Source organism: Saimiri boliviensis, chromosome 7 (assembly GCF_048565385.1).
Source record: "Saimiri boliviensis isolate mSaiBol1 chromosome 7, mSaiBol1.pri, whole genome shotgun sequence".
NCBI lineage: Eukaryota > Metazoa > Chordata > Mammalia > Primates > Cebidae > Saimiri > Saimiri boliviensis.
The window spans coordinates 72,824,515-72,841,289 of NC_133455.1; positions in this window are offsets into that span (position 1 = coordinate 72,824,515).

Consider the following 16,775-nt stretch of genomic DNA (forward strand, 5'->3'; position numbering starts at 1 on the left):
GAGGTGGAACAGTTTCATCACAAAACTACCACCACTACCACCACCAGCACCCTGTCCTGTGCCAAAAAGGTTGGGGACCACTATTTTAATGTATTTCTACTTGGGAAGTTGTTTTACACATTTTATATCTTAAGTGAAAAAATACATCTAAAAATAATCTTTTATTATTTTTAAAAATTGAGTGCTCAGACTGCTGAGTAAAACGACAGCTGATTGAACAAGAGAAGAGAAAGTGCAAAGGATATTAAAATTGACTTTCAACAATATTGTTTAGGTACTACATAGTTAAAAGAAGCCATCTGTAAAATATGAATGTATTGATTCTGTTTAGTATAGCACACATTATTAACACCGAAGATTGTATTAACCTTGCCACAGCACTTAGGCTAACTTCTAAAATAAATGTTATACATACTGGACAAGAAAAAGAAAATTGTCCAATGACCAAAGTCTGAAAATAGACAGAGTCCAGGTGGGGTGGTGATGCTCATTTGAAAGGAATGAGCAGGGGCAATCACTTAATTTTCTAAAAGCCACCATGTGTTTATCAAGCTATACCCAGCTATATTCCACATGGGATAATTTCTTATTTTCTTAAAAAAAAAGGGGGGGGGGCGGATCTTGGTCCACAGAGCTCAAATTCCCATTAAACATTATTTTCTCTTCTGCTATAAGAATAAAACTTTTGTGGTTTTTTTGCAGATGTAGCTATATTAGTTGCTGTCTTGGATAAAAGAATGGGCAGCTGCTAGCCTCTATAATTTTAAATGATATGATAGTAAAGGAGGCACGATGTGCTGTGTGTCTTAATGTGTTTCAAACTCAGACTTTATTCCAGTTGTCTAACATGTAAAGTATCATAGGCCAAGACTATTAAAAAATTAGGCATAAGCAAATATCTGCACGAATCATGGTATTTCATGCAGCAACAGCACAGGCTGCATCGGGGCTTGGAAGCCAGTGTTCTCATTCTTTCTGGAAATGTCTGCAATAGATCTTTCCAGATTTCCTTGCCAGTTTTTCCACCCACAACTTCCCCTTTCCTTCTTTCTTCCTTTTTGGTGTGTGAAGGCATATTGTTCTAATTTCCTTTGTAATGAATGTAAGACCATATCATATTAAAATCGTTCTTTTTAAGAAATGAGGAAAATCAGATTTTTCTTCTAATAATTCTATTCTTCTGTCTGCTGGCTTTCATTTGAGATTGATTGCATGTTTCATCTGCCATTGAAATGACAGGGTATGTTTGGAAACATACTTTTGCAGAAGCTGTCATTCTTTATCTTTATGGGTTTCTTTGGTGGCATAAAGATAAAGACAACCATAGTTTATATTCTAAAGCTTAAACCTAATGTGTTAGAGGTGAAAGAAGCAAAACATCGCATTACATCTTTTGTTGGCTCCTAGTGTTATTAGTTGCCTTATTACACTGCAATATATGTATGCTGTATTTCTCTCAAAGTTACACAACTAAAGCAGAAAAATATTCAACTGGGTAAAAATAAGACTCCCTTTATTAGACAGTGGACATGGTTTTCTTGCATTCTATAAATGGCCAGGGTTTCCCATATGTGGCAATAGAGATATCAGCTGACAGCGGGCGTTTCAGGTGTGAGAGAGAAGATGAAAAACACATCACACTTAATTAATAAAATGAGTTTTTGGCTTTGAAACTTCTCCAACAGGGAGGAAATAGTACAGAATAAATAGGAACATTCTGACACACACAAATAAGGTATACAGTGCTAGCTAAATTCTCATTTCCACCAGTCCTAGGGACTTCTTGGCCTCTGGCTATGATATCTGACACTAATTCGTGTTCACTTAGGAACAATTTAGGGTGAAGTAGCTACAAACTCAGAGGTAGATGTCGGTAAAGAGATCTCTAGCAGGCTGTTTGTACAGGCTTGTTTTGGACTTTGAAATTGTGAAATGGTTATCTTGATAGAAACAGAAATTCAGTGTGTCTGGAGATGCTTAATAGCATTAGACTGTTTAAAGTGAGTTAAATAAGAGGTAATAAGATCTTCCCATTTTCTACTCCTCATCTCCACTTTACTCTTCCAGGTAAAGATTTTTTTTTTTTTAAACATTGACTGTTACTTACAATGAAATATGTCATAAGCATTTCTTTCTTTTCCTCACACTACCACTTTTGTTTTCAGAATGAGGGACAAACAACAAGCTCAGAATTCAAATACAGGTGACTCTCATGAGAATGTAAATCAAGATGGCAGATGTCCCTTCCCAAGAGAATCTTTAAGTGGTGGGTACAGTGCATAAATAAACAAAGACACAAAATAATGTGCTTCTTAAGAAAAGCCCTATGGAAGCAGCTGGTAAATTTCACATGACACTTAGCTTAAATTGTGCAAAATGCTAAGGTTGTTGGAAATATTTAGTTTAGTTTTTATTTTCTTTCCACAAATGCTGCAAATCATGCATGAATGAAGACATGATATAGTATGCATGATGATATTTAAAATGTAAGCAGTGTCTGCAAGAGGTGGTACTATGGAAATGTGTATCAGTCAAAGTTATTTAGATGCAGACAACAGCAACTGACTCTGGGTCAAAGGAAAATTTGTTGGAAGGCTATGAAGGAACAGGAATACTGGAAAATGAGGTTCAGAACAAGAAAAGAACTGAGTGAGCTCCAGAAATCCATGGGGCAGGAACTCTTCTTTGAGATCATCAGAGTGCTGCCACTAGAATGAATGGAGGCTCAGGGGTCAAGTTCCAGGAAGAGGCATCTGAATGGACCACTACAGTCATACCTTCCTTCCACCTCATGGCTCACATGGTTTCTTAATTAATGATCTGACCACATTTTACCCAGTGTAGGAGAGAAGATTGCCTAGTTTAAGACAAGAGTGCAGTAACCAAAAGTGGAGGGAATGTGTGCTTATCAGCCCAAAGAAATAATTGTCCACTGCACACTGAAATGTATTATTGATTTCATATTATATTTTTTATACCTTTTTATTAGTCTGTTCTCACACTGCTAATAAAGACATACATGAGATGGGGTAATTTATAAAAGAAAGCGGTTTAATGGACTTACAATTCCATATGACTTAGGGGGGCCTCATAATCATGGCAGAAGGCAAAGGAGAAACAAAGTCACATTTTGCATGGCAGCAGGCAAGAGAGCTTATGCAGGGGAACTCACATTTATAAAGCCATCAGATTTTGTAACTTATTTATTACCATGAGAACAGTAGAGGGGAAACTGATCCCATGATTTAATTATCTCCACCTGGTGCCACCCTTGATGCATGGGGACTATTACAATTAAAGGTGAGATTTGGGTGGGAACATGGCCAAATCATATTAAACTGTTAGTTCACAGTTTATATAATTTGTCAGAAGATTGGGAGTGATGAAGGAGAGAATGAGAAAATACTCATATCATTGAATATTAGGCAACTCAATGTTGCATAAGTAACCTACGTAAGCACTGATCATAAAATGCGCATTTCCCCCAATTTTGGTTACTGCACTCTGATCTTATACTAGGAAATCATTTCTCCTCCACTGGGTAAAGTGTGGTAAGATCATTAATTAAGAAACCATGCAAGCCGTAAGGTTCAACTATCAAAACCTTGGCCTACTGCACTCCACAAAGATGTTGAATTCTGATACAGAGGAAGTATGATTTCATTGAAATTTTGCCCAATGGGAAATCTGTCTTAGCTGTTACCCAGTTTTTAAGATTTCTCTCTCCACCACATGGAGGAGTTAACATAACCTCTCTTCTTGTCAAGGAGTGGGATGAAACACAGAGGTAATTGAACCAGAGACCCCTAGTCAACAGAGCCACAGCCTCACAAACTGACAAGATACAAAATTGTATCTGGGGCTGTCTTGCAGAGCATGTGGGAGAGAAGGAAAGCCTTTTAGTAATATTGTTGACAAATATCATGTGCTTACAACTGCAGATGCAGAGACTGCTAACTTTAGACAGAAGTATCAAATCCAAGATACTTGGCTGTGAATGTCCTTTAGCAGGCTGTCAAACGACAGGAGCAGATGAGACTCAGGAAAACCTGAGCAAAACAAACAAACAAAATCCAGAATATTTCATCATGGAGACAGTTTGTCTTAGGCAGCTGGACAAGAGTTTTCATGGAGTAAGAAACAGGCATTAATTACACTAGTACTCTCTATATACTATTGATAATTTATTGTACTTAATATTGCTTGGACTAAAAGTATAATAAACAGCTTGAGGTATTCATTCTATAGTGGTGGTTCAGTCTGTCCCAAGTTAGCGTTCTGCTATTTTCAGACAATTCCTGGAGGATCAGAGAGGAGCTGGGCAGATCTCCGAATGGATTCAGAGGGCTCTACATTGTAACTTAATGGGGAGGGAGAATACCAGCAGCTGTAACTGCAAAACAGAACATGTTGGAGGGTGGCACTGATGTGACACAGAAAGAAAAAGATCTATGGAGCCTCTGGGGCTTTGACACAACTGGCTTTAAATCCTGGATTTGCCATTTACTAGCTGTGTGACCTTGGGGAAGTCACTTAATCTCTTTAAGCCTTATTTTCCTCATCTAAAAAATGTATATGATGGGTAATCCCTGTTTAGTGGGGCTGTGTGGAGATCAGCCATATCAGTGGTTGGCACAACACGTAGTAAGAGTTCAATATATCTGAGCTTTTAGTTTTATACAAAGGCAAGATCCTAGTAATAGATAGGTTAAAAAAATGGGAAAGTAAATTTTGGGTAAAAGCTTTGGCTGTAGAGCTGGAGGCTACTGAAATCATTGATAATTCATACCACATACAACATAACGAAACAACTGTGAATGCCTTAACATGGATTCACGGTAAGCACTTTGTGAGCTCTATGGCTGACTTGTGTAATTTGTCTGAGACTCCAGTGGAATCTTAGGTTGCATCTCTGAAAGCACCATGTCCAGCTTTATAAAGTGTTACCTCCATTGTACTTGACTCTCATTAGATGATGTTTCAGATCTGCATTATGAGCAGTTGCGGGGGTAGAGCACATTTTAAGAAGATAATTGACCCTCTTGTTCAATTTTGCATTGCTGTAACAAAATACCTGGTACTGGATAATTTGTAAAGAATAGAAATTTGTTTTTTCAATTTTTCAATGGAGGTTGGGAGGTCCAAGATCAAGGTACCAGCAGGTTGAGTTGTCTGAAGAGGGCTGCTCTCTGCTTCCAAGATGGCAGCTTGACACTTCATCCTTCAGTGGGGAGGAAGACTGTGTCCTCACATGGCAGAGGTGGAAGTGGAAAAGGAATCAACCCCCTCTGTCCAGTGTTTTTTTATATTTTTATTATTAATAAGGTTACCTAATCCCATTCATAAGAGAAGGAGCTCTCATGGTGTAATTAACTCTTAAACGGGACCCCACCTCTTAATACTATCACACTGAAACACCAAAATTTTAGAGCAAGCACATTCAAACAATAGCACTGACACAATAGGTTGACAGAATTGGCAGAAGGTCTTACTATTCATGTCAAATGAGAAGTGTTTGAAGGAACTGAGGATTAGCTGGAGTATTTGAGATTAAAAGGAGATTTGATTGCTGTCTCCAAAAGTTGAAAGAGGACAAGAAACATGAAAAAATGCTCATCATCATTGATTATTAGAGAAATGCAAATCAAAACCACATTGAGATACCACCCCATGCCAGTTAGAATGGTGATCATAAAAAATCTGGAGACAACAGATGCTGGAGAGGACGTGGAGGATAGGAATACTTTTACACTGTTGGTGGGAGTATAAACTAGTTCAAGCATTGTGGAAGACAGTGTGGTACTTCCTCAAGGACCTAGAAATAGAAATTTTATTTGACCCAGCAATCCCATTACTGAGTTTATATACAAAGGATTATAATCATTCTGTTATAAAGACATATGCACAGGTATGTTCATTGCAGCACTGTTTACAATAGCAAAGACCTGGAACCAACCCAAATACCCATAGATGATAGACTGGACAAGGAAAATATGGCACATATACACCATGGAATATCATGCATCCATAAAAAGCGATGAGTTTGTGTCCTTTGTAGGGGTATGGATGAATCTGGAAACCATCATTCTCAGCAAACTGACACAAGAACAGAAAGTCAAACACCACATGTTCTCACTTATAGGCGGGTGGTGAACAATGAGAACACATGGACACAGGGAGGGGAGCATCACACACTGGAGTCTATTGTGGGGGGCCAAGAGAGGGACAGCAGAAGGATGGGGAGGTCAGGGAGGGATAACATGGGGAGAAATGCCAGATGTAGGTGACGGGGGGATGGAGGCAGCAAACCACATTGCCATGTGTGTACCTATGCAACAATCCTGCATGATGTGCACATGTACCCCAGAACCTAAAGTACAATTAAAAAAAAATTTCTTACTTCCTCTCAATAATATAAATTGCTTCTTGTAAATGTCATAAAGTAACTGTTATCCAGCCTTGAATTCATTATGTACTTAATTATTACAAAAAACATTTTACGCCGGGTGCGGTGGCTCAAGCCTGTAATCCCAGCACTTTGGTAGGCCGAGGCGGGTGGATCACGAGGTTGAGAGATCAAGACCATCCTGGTCAACATGGTGAAACCCCATCTCTACTAAAAATACAAAAAGTTAGCTGGGCATGGTGGCGCGTGCCTGTAATCCCAGCTACTCAGGAGGCTGAGGCAGGAGAATTGTCTGAACCCAGGAGGCGGAGGTTGCGGTGAGCTGAGATCGCGCCATTGCACTCCAGCCTGGGTAACAAGAGCAAAACTCTGCCTCAAAAAACAAACAAACAAACAAACAAACAAACAAAAAACAAAACATTTTACAACCAAATGGAAATTTAATTGTCATGGATTACATGATGTTGTATTTTTAAAAATTTATTATAATACTGTAATTTCTAACTTAGCACCAAAAAAGAATAATACTCATGCCTAATTGAAACTCATCTATAATCAAGCAATATGAAGAATTAAATACAAAAAAAATGACTGTATTATAAAATTCCATGCCCCAAATTACTTTGTGCAGGTCATTAATATTTATAACTAAACTGTCCTTTGATGTGCATTAATAATGTACCTTGGGATTACACAAAGAATAATTCATAAATATTCTGGAAATGGGGAAGAGGCTATAATTAAATCACAGCAATTAACATGGATATTGGATTATGATTTGAATGAATCACAAATTCTTACTATGTAGGTTGATATGTTGATTTTTCCATGAGATTCAGGTTGAGATTCAGCATTTAGAAAGTAGAGATGTATGAAAGTAACTTTCCAGAAAAAGAGCTTTTCCTAAAGTCTGTGCTCACAGTTCATATGAACTTGTAAACATGAACTAGTCACTGAGAAATTACATTAGGCAACAAAATTATATATTCATTTATTAAAGATTTTTAATATTCAGATTGTCTGTTGCAGAGCATAATGTTAATTTCTTTATTAATTCAATCAAGTTTCACTGATGTTATGCTTTTTAACTAATTTTTAAAATGTAAATTTAAAAACCAGTATTGCCTTGTCTATTAGGAAATTGAAATAACTTATTTTAATATTTAATCCTTATGATGTTTGGAACTCCTTTAGTCTTCATGCAGAGCGGTTTTGTCAAGATCAACTTTATTAATAATTTAGGTTTTCTTCCAGACTTGAAAGCCTTTATTGTGTGCTGCTGCTATAGAAGCTGTATCAAACCACTAGTCTCCCATGAAAATGTATTATCAACATTCAAACTGTAAATGTGGGCTGAAATTTTAATATAGAGATGTTAATTGTTGTCTTTACTGTGACATATTTATATTTATATGGATTAGGCTATTTATCACTAGTGGTTTAGGTGGTTCCCAGATCAGCTTTTTCTTCTTTTTTTCTGTTTCAGAGAATGGCAATAACATCTGCCCCCGTCACATGGTTCTGATGCCTTGACTCCTTCCTTACTGCCAGTCACATGCTTAGTATGTCTATGATCTCAGTTTCTCTGGAAAACACCAATTTCTTTCCATCTTCCCTATCACTGCCTTAGTCTGAATCCCCATAATCTCAGGATTTCAGCAGTGGTCTTCCTTTCTGTAGTGCCAATATCTTCCAATCCATTCTCCTCATGGTAGCTGAAGGAATCTTTCTGAAATACAAACCTGATCACAGTGTTCCATCTACTCCTTTTCAATTTTGTATCTTCAACATCCTGTTGATGGTTTAACCCTTATTCTGGTCACGTAGTACCTTAGCCATTTCACCTGCAATGAATATTTACTCCACTCCAATTCACCATTCTCTCTGCTGCTCCAACTTCAAAACCATAATAAGTTCATACATTTCATTCCCTGAACAAGATGTCCTATATTTTTAGTTTATTTCCTCAATTATTTATGAAACCAATTCTTTGAAGACACTGGGTGCTTTAATCAATATTCTTTCTATTCTTCCGCCCTCTCTTGTCTTCACTTTTCTTCCTTATACATATTTGAATCCATTAAAATAACTATACAATTTGTTATATAAATGAATAATTATGATTGTATTCTGGGAAATCTACACCCCTGTAAGGTCTAACCTTCCATCTTCTCCAGGCGTATGCCTATACGTCCAAGTGTTGCACAGAGAAGCCATATGGCAGGCAGGTTGGAGTGAACATAAATTTGTGATCATCACGTACCTGAGTGCTTTTCTTCCTCCAAAAATCATTTAGAGACAATCCTAATCCAATGGAGTAGTATTAAGAGTTGAGAACCTTGGGAGGTGATTAATTCATAAGCACAGAGCCCTCATGAATGAGATTAGTGCTTGATATGATTTTGTTGGGGTTCAGGGGTGCCCTCAGCTCCCCTGAGAGGATGTTTCTCCAAGGTTCTTGGTCTCCTGTTCTCTTAGGAATGGGAGAGGGGACCGGGTGCTCTTGCAAAGTAAATACTGGACCCCAAACAGAGTTTTTGCAGAAAGGTGGTTTTATTTAGGTAGAAAGAGAAAAAAAAGGAGAAGAAGAAAGAGAACTTCCACATAAGAGAGAGAGTGTGTGTGTGGAAGGGGATCCAAACATGGAGTCTAAGGGGGTGTAGAAGAAGGGGACTTTTAATCTGGGAGGAACCCCCACCTTCTCCAAGACCCCTGGCCAATGAAAGGAGTTCCTCTGAATTTCCGCTGGAGTGATTGACTTTTGATTCTTCTCACACCTGCAAAAATTAAAACAAGAGACCTTAAATCTCCCAGATAGAGAGAGATGGGTGGGGGGCATGGTCCTGGGAAGTTCTTGCCTTTAAAACTACACCCCCTTGTGGACCAGATAAGAGAATACATTCCCACATTCTCCCCTCTGAACAGGAAAGCTCAACTTCTGCTGGAATACAGGTGTCGATCGCCCTTTACTTCCTGCTGAAATGGGGCATAGAAGGGGCCCTGCAGTTGAGATTTCCTCCAGAGGGGAGGCTTTCAGGGGTGCAGGTTGATCTAGGGGTCCGTGATAGAGCCCATAAGCCAAGGACATCTGGGGTTCCAAAAGCAGGATTTGTGACCTTATGGTTCTGGAAGAAACAAATGTGACAAAAGGGTTAAAGATGAGAGGTCCAGAGGTCAGCAATTATATGGATATAAATGATCCTAGAAGAGAATAGAGCCAAAACAGTCAGTTGTTAAACCAGCTTTACAGTATTGCTTCTTGAAGGTTTTTAGCCCGTCTTTGATTGATTCCTGAGTTCTATGTGCAAAACAACACTTAACTGGGTTACAAAATAGCATTTTTATTAGAAAGAAACAGGTTCCTTTCCCACTATGAAAAGGATACTCAGAGTTTGAGAGATAGCAAAGTTGAGGGTTATAGTCCTGTTAATGCCAGGATATAAATTAGACTTATGCATGGTTACTTTCCTGAGGATCTTGTTGGAAAAGCAAATGTAGCTCTTCTAATGGCTCACAGGGATACAAAGGGTTGTCTTCTGGAACTTCAGGCTGCTGAGTGAAGGATTTATGACTTTCTTCAGGATGTATCCAAGGCTTCAGCCGAGTGTGATGAATCCGTGAGTCAATTTCCACTACCTTAACTGCTGTTGGGGTGGACAGAACGACCAAAAATGGTACTTCCCAGGATGAGCCTAGAGAGGGAGAGTCTGAGGGGAGAGAATTAACAAGCACCAAGTCTCCAGGGCAGGAGAGAAATACCGAGACCATGCCAGTGTCCAGGAGAAGACTGACTTCCTGGCCCTTTATGGTTATCTTTACCCTGGGGCCCTTGAGGGTGACAGCTCACGCTGGCACTTGCTCCAGGCACGTTCAGTCCTGCCATTGGATCATCTGGTGAGACACCTCAGGCCCTGGGGACCTTTCTCCCATGGGAAAGTGTGCTTTCCATTGATTACCTAGGCATGGCAGGCAGGGATGAGATGGTGGTCCATTTCTCTGAGGACAGTTTCTTATAAAATGTACCTTCAGATTGCACGGGTAATAAGCTTTGCCAGCCTGGCTGCTAAACTGAGCCTTTCCCTCATTCGAGACCCTGGGGTCTGCTTGCTTGAAAGCCATGACTAAGGCGGCAACTTTTCTTGATCTCTCCTGTCCCTTTTAGCCTATTCTTCCCAGTGTCTATTATAAAACACCGAGGTTGTCTGATTCAGTAATGATTCTAGACTCTGTTCTAGCCCTAAGGCCAGTTTCTGAAGCTTCCTCCTATCTGCTGCTGACTGAGGAATAAACTTGTCCTTTAATATTAACTGACCCTCTATGGAGTTTGGTGATGGGGAAGAGTACTTTCTTAAGGCCTCCTGCAATCACTCAAGGAAAGCTGTTGGGTTTTTCCCTTTCCTTTGGGAGCTAGATTTTCCACTTGGCAGGGGTATTTTGGCCATGCTGTTTAGCAGAGGAAGATGAGCCACCTCTTTTTCAAAGGTCATGTGTCAAATTGGTCCCAATTTTCCAGGATAAATTTTAATAAGGACTTGAGTTTGGGAATAGAAGCACCCATCTGAAATCAAACACAAGGGATGCCTGCACTCCCAGTTAAAGAAATTACAGTCACTTCAACCTAAGGCATCCCTTAGGTAAAATGAGTACTGAAATGAAACATCTTGCAGTCAGTATCCCAAAGTTTCATGTGCCCAAGATCTGTGATCCATCTTATCAGAGGGCCTCTCATGTACTGGATTCAAATCATGACCTACCAGCATCTTGGGACTCACACTCACTGTCTGCATGACCTCCAGTGACTACCACAGAGGCATGGAATGAAAGGGGCTATGGGGTTGGGTATTCATGTACCAATGAGCCCTTGATGAGGCCAGTGAGGCTCAGGAGATGGTTAATAATATTCCCCAGCAAAAGTCCAATTTACACAGGCCTATTTATAAAACTGCCCTAGAAGAGTAAACTTCTAGGGAGGGGCCATTAGAGCACTGTTCAAAGAAGGCAGGCCAGGTGTGGCTGAGGCCAGAACAACACTCCCAGGACCCAGGCCTTCTCTTCCCTAATCCATTTTCCATTGTAGGAAAATGCCCTTAAGGTTGTGAGACCTGCCATTGACTATTTGGGCCCTGAAACTGGTTTAACTATGATCTTTTAGATTGAAAGAGAGAGAGAGAGAGAGCCAATCCTAAGCAAGACAAATTATATACCAAACACAAAGTCCCATACCTTCAGCTTCTGAATTTCCCCAAAAGATTTCCCCAAATCAAGACTGACTCCACCAGGGATTTGAACCAGCAGCCTTGCAGTTGCTTGTGCTAAGGCAAGGCAGAAAGCTTTCTTAAGTCATATTTTGAATGAGAATGCTGCAACCTGAGGGAGTGTCCCAGGCAGAGCTGACAGCCAGCAGCCATTTCCTTTCTCTCAGCCAGTAGAGAAAAAAGCCACTTGCCACTGTCAGTTTAAAAGCCAGGCCTCTGCACCACCCTGCTATGTGACAGAGGGGAAGGCCTGCCCTGCCTCTTGAGGCATTTCCTTCCGCCATGATGTCGGCACCATGTGCATACCCGGGGCTACTCCCCCAGCTGCTGCCCACACAAGGACCCACTGGCCAGGAGGCAAATGCCCCTGGGGAGCCTTTTTACACTGCTGCCTGGGACTGGGGAATGCCACAGAGGCCTGCCAGAACCATGCACCAGGCCACCGCACTCCCATGCAGGCTCTGGTTTCACACAGACTCAGGTTATACCTTGCCCCCTACCCTGCTGTTTTCCTTTGCCCAACTACAGCTTGCTTCACATGCTCAGACCCACCCCCAGGGCTGGGCTGTTCCCGGCCAGTAAGGATTGAAAGGCCCAGGGAAAGTGCTCACCTGCTCCAACCTGCCGGCATGCGCCTGGTTCTACAGCATTTGCCTGTCCCATCTCCCACAGGTTTTTGCCCAGAGAAACAGCCAAGAGGGAGAGGGAAAGAGAGACAGAGAAAGAAAGCCAAGAGAGGGAGAGAGAGAGAGCTTGGAGGAAAAAGAAACTGCTCTTTTAATTCCAGCTGGTCCTTGCTACTTAAGATGGGCTGGGCCATGCTCCCACAACTTGGTGCTGAAACTCGGGTTCCCCACAGCCCTGCTTGGCTGCGGCTGCTTCAGCTGTTCTTAAAGAGACGGGACAGAATGGGGCTGGATTTACTTACAGTTAGAAGTCTTCTTCTCCTGGCTGGCTCACCATTAATTGTTGGGGTTCAGGGGTGCCCTCAGCTCCCCTGAGAGGATGTTTCCCCAAGGTTCTTGGTCTCCTGCTCTCTCAAGAATGAGAGAGGGGACGAGGTGCACTCACAAAGTAAATACCAGACCCCAAATACAGCTTTTGCAGAAAGATGATTTTATTTAGGTAGTGAAAGAGAAAAAAAGGAGAAGAGAGAGAACTTCCACACGAGAGAGAGAGTGTGTGTAGAAGGAGATCCAAATATGGAGTCCAAGGGGGTGTAGAAGAAGGGGACTTTTAACCTGAGAGGAACCCCTACTTTCTCCAAGACCCCTGGCCAATGAAAGGAGTTCCTTAGAACTTCTGCTGGAGTGATTGACTTTTGATTATTTCCATGCCCATGAAAATTAAAACAGAGACTATTAAATCTCCAGGATGGAGAGAGATGGGAGAGGGACATGGTGCTGGGAAGTTCTTGCCCTTAAATGTTGACCCCCTTGTGGACCTGGTAAGAGAATACCTTCCCTCAATTTGTGCTGTGTTCCCACCCAAATCTCACCTTGAACTGTAATAATCTCCATGTGTTGTGGAAGGGACCTTGAGGGAGATAACTGAATCATGGGAGTGAATTTTCCTTGTGCTGTTCTTGTGATGGTGAATAAGTCTCATGAGATCTGATGGTTTTATAAAGGGCAGTTCCCCTGCACATGCTGTCTTTCTTGTCTACCACCCTGTAAGATGTGCCTTTGCTCCTCCTTTGCCTTTCTTCATGATTGTGAGGCCTCCCCAGCCACACTGAACTTTGAGTCAATCAAACCTCTTTCTTTTCTAAATTACTCAGTCTCTGGTAGTATCTTTGCAGCAATGTGATAACTGACTAATATAGTAAATTGGTACCAGTAGCATGGGGAACTGCTGTAAAGATACCCAAAAATGTGGAAGTGACTTTGGAACTGGGTAACAGGCAGAGGTTGGAACAGTTTGGAGGGCTCAGAAAAAGACAGGAAGATGTAGGAAAGTTTGGAACTTCCTAGAGACTTGTTAAATTGCTTTACCCAAAATGCTGACAGTGATATGGGCAATAAAGTCCATGAGGTGGTCTCAGATGGAGACGAGGAACTTGTTGGGAACTACAGCAAAGGTGACAGTTGCTATGTTCAGCAGAGACTTTTGCCCCTGCTCTAGAAATCTGTGGAACTTTGAACATGAGAGAGATGATTTAGGGCATCTGGTAGAAGAAATCTCTAAGCAGCAAAGTGTTCAAGATGTGACTTGGGTACTGTTAAAAGTATTTGGTTTTATGTATTCACAAATATATGGTTTGGAATTAGAACTTATGTTTAAAGGGGAAGTAGAGCATAAGAGTTCAGAAAATTTGCAGTCTGATGATGTGATAGAAAAGAAAACCCACTTTCTGAGGAGAAATTCAAGCTGGCTGCAAAAATTTTTATAAGTAACAAGGAGCCAAATGTTAATAACTGAGACTACAGGGCAAATGTCTCCATGGATTGTCAGAGGCCTTCACAGCAGCCCCTCCCATCACAGGCCCAGAGGCCTAAGAGGAAAAATGGGTTTCTAGGCCAGGTCCATGGCCTTGCTTCTCTGTTCAGTCTTGGGAATTGGTGCCCTATGTCTCAGCCATGGCTAAAAGGGGACAACATAGAGCTATGGCTATGACTTCAGAGGGTGTAAGCCCCAAGGCTTGGCAGCTTCCATGTGATGTTGAACTTGTGGGTACACAGAAGTCAAGAATTAGGGTTTGGGAACCTCTGCCTAGATTTCACAGGATGTATGGAAGCACCTGAATGTCTATGTAGGTTTGTTGCAGGGGTGGGGCCCTCATGGGCCCTTCTGCTAGAGCAGTACAGAAGGCACATGTGGGGTTGGAACTCCCACACAGAGTTTCAACTGGGGCACTGCCTGGTGGAGTCGCAGGAAGAGGGCCACCATCTTTCAGACTTTAGAATGGTTGATCCACTGACAGCTTGTACCATGCACCTAGAAAAGCTCCAGAAACACAATACCTAGAAAAGCTGCAGAAACTCAATGCCAGCCCGTGAAAGCATCTGAGAGGGGGGCTGTACCCTGCAAATCCACAGGGGCAGAGCTATCTGAGGCCATGGGAGCCCACCTCTTATGGTGTAACCTGGATGTGAGACATGGAGTCAAAGGAGATCATTTTGAAACTTTAAGATTTGATTGCCCCACTGGATTTTGGACTTGCATAGGCCCTGTAGGCCCTTCATTTTGGCCTATTTCTCCCGTTTGGAATGGGTATGTTTACCCAAATGTTTGTACCCCCATTGTATCTAGGAAGTAACTAACTTGCTTTTGATTTTACAGGTTCACAGGCAGAAGGGACTTGTGTTGTCTCAGATGATACTTTGGAATCTTTCAGAACCGTGAGTGATCTATTTCTGTTGTTTATAAATTGTCCAGTCTAAGGCATTTTGTGATAGCAGCCCAGACAGACTAAGACACCACTCTCATTGTAAACTCAGCACTGGCATGCCATTTTGTTGCTTTTTTCTGGTAAGCTCATGCCTCCATTCATCACATGGACTCTCACATCTTTTCATTTCTCAAACTCCCACTGAAGACCTTGCCTCAGATTCATTGAGAAAACAAATTAACAAAGGAGAAATTCATCAGACCTTTCTCACAAACTTCCATATCTGTTTTCTCCTTTCCAGAAACAATGAAAGTTTGTTTCTCTTCTACTCAAAGATTTATTTTTCCGTGTCTGCCATAGCCCTTTTCTTCTATCCTCATCAAAAACTATCCTTTTGCCATTTTCTCTCTTTTCTGTATCATCATTTTCCCCATTCTCATTTGGTTCATTTTCATTAGTTTATAAACGCAATTGACTATCTCCCATTTTAAATAAACTCTCCCTGGACCCCACATGCTGCATTAGCTGTAAACCATTTCCCTTTGCTTTTCATAGCCAAAGTTTTCTAAAGCATTGTCTATAATTTTCTCTCTAATTTATCATTTTTCATTTATTACCTTTAAAAATTATCAACTAAAAAATAAAAACTAACATTGACTTATTGAGTGGCTACAGTGTGCCAGGCACTGTTTTAGTGTTTTGCATGTATTAGTTTGTCTAATTCACCCCAATTGGGTAGGAAATATTATTAACTAAATTTTACAAATGAGGAAATCGTGAAGCAGAGAGTAGCAAGATCAAGATTTGAATCCAGGCAGTCCAGCCCCAGAGGCTGTGCTCTTAATATTCAAACTACTGCTTCTTGAGAATAGAACATTATATGTACAGCTTCTCCACAGCTCCAAGCATCTTCCTCCATTTTCAGAGCCAGTGTTATCATTATTTCAGTGCATGTCCTTTCAATAATGTTTTGACATTTTAAGGCATATATATATATATATATATATATATATATATATATATATATGTGTGTGTATAAAAAATAAAGTTTTTAAATGTGTTTTCATAGTAACATAAATATCCATAGATTTACCATGTAATTATCATTCAGCTTCATTCACTTAACATCATATTTTGGAGATCTACTTACATTGACATATTGTTCTACTTAATTTATTTGAGCTCCTCTGTGGTAGTCAATTATATACCATAATTTATTCATTTATTCTACCATTTTTGGACTTTTAAGTTGATTGCAGTTTTTTATGGCATCACAAAGAAACAGCAGTAAACGTTTTTTAAACTATTTATTTCAACTTTAATAACATGGTATCAGGAATTTTTTATTTACAATGAATTCTTTAGAATTTGCTAAAACTTCTTTTGATTTTTAAATTAACCTGTGTGTCAATTTGTGAACACATCAAGTATACCTGAAAAGAATGTGTATTTAATAGCTGTGGATAAAGGATTCTTTCTTTTTTCCTTTGCTGTTTTGGAAGTTATATATTCTATTTTTATTTTTATACAGGTTGTCCTTACAATGTTTGTTTACTCTTAAATTTACAATATTTAAAATTAATCGGCATCTCTGTTTACTTTTGGAATGACTTAAGGGCATCTTAGAAAGTTTTAAACTTCAATTTTCAGCCTCCAGACTAATATTTCATGTGATTTTTGTCTATTATGTTCAATTTTATTTTTTATACCTTTCTCAAATTAGTCAATTATAATTATAAATAATTTAATGTTTACTTACATTTACCCACAGGTTTATAAAGGT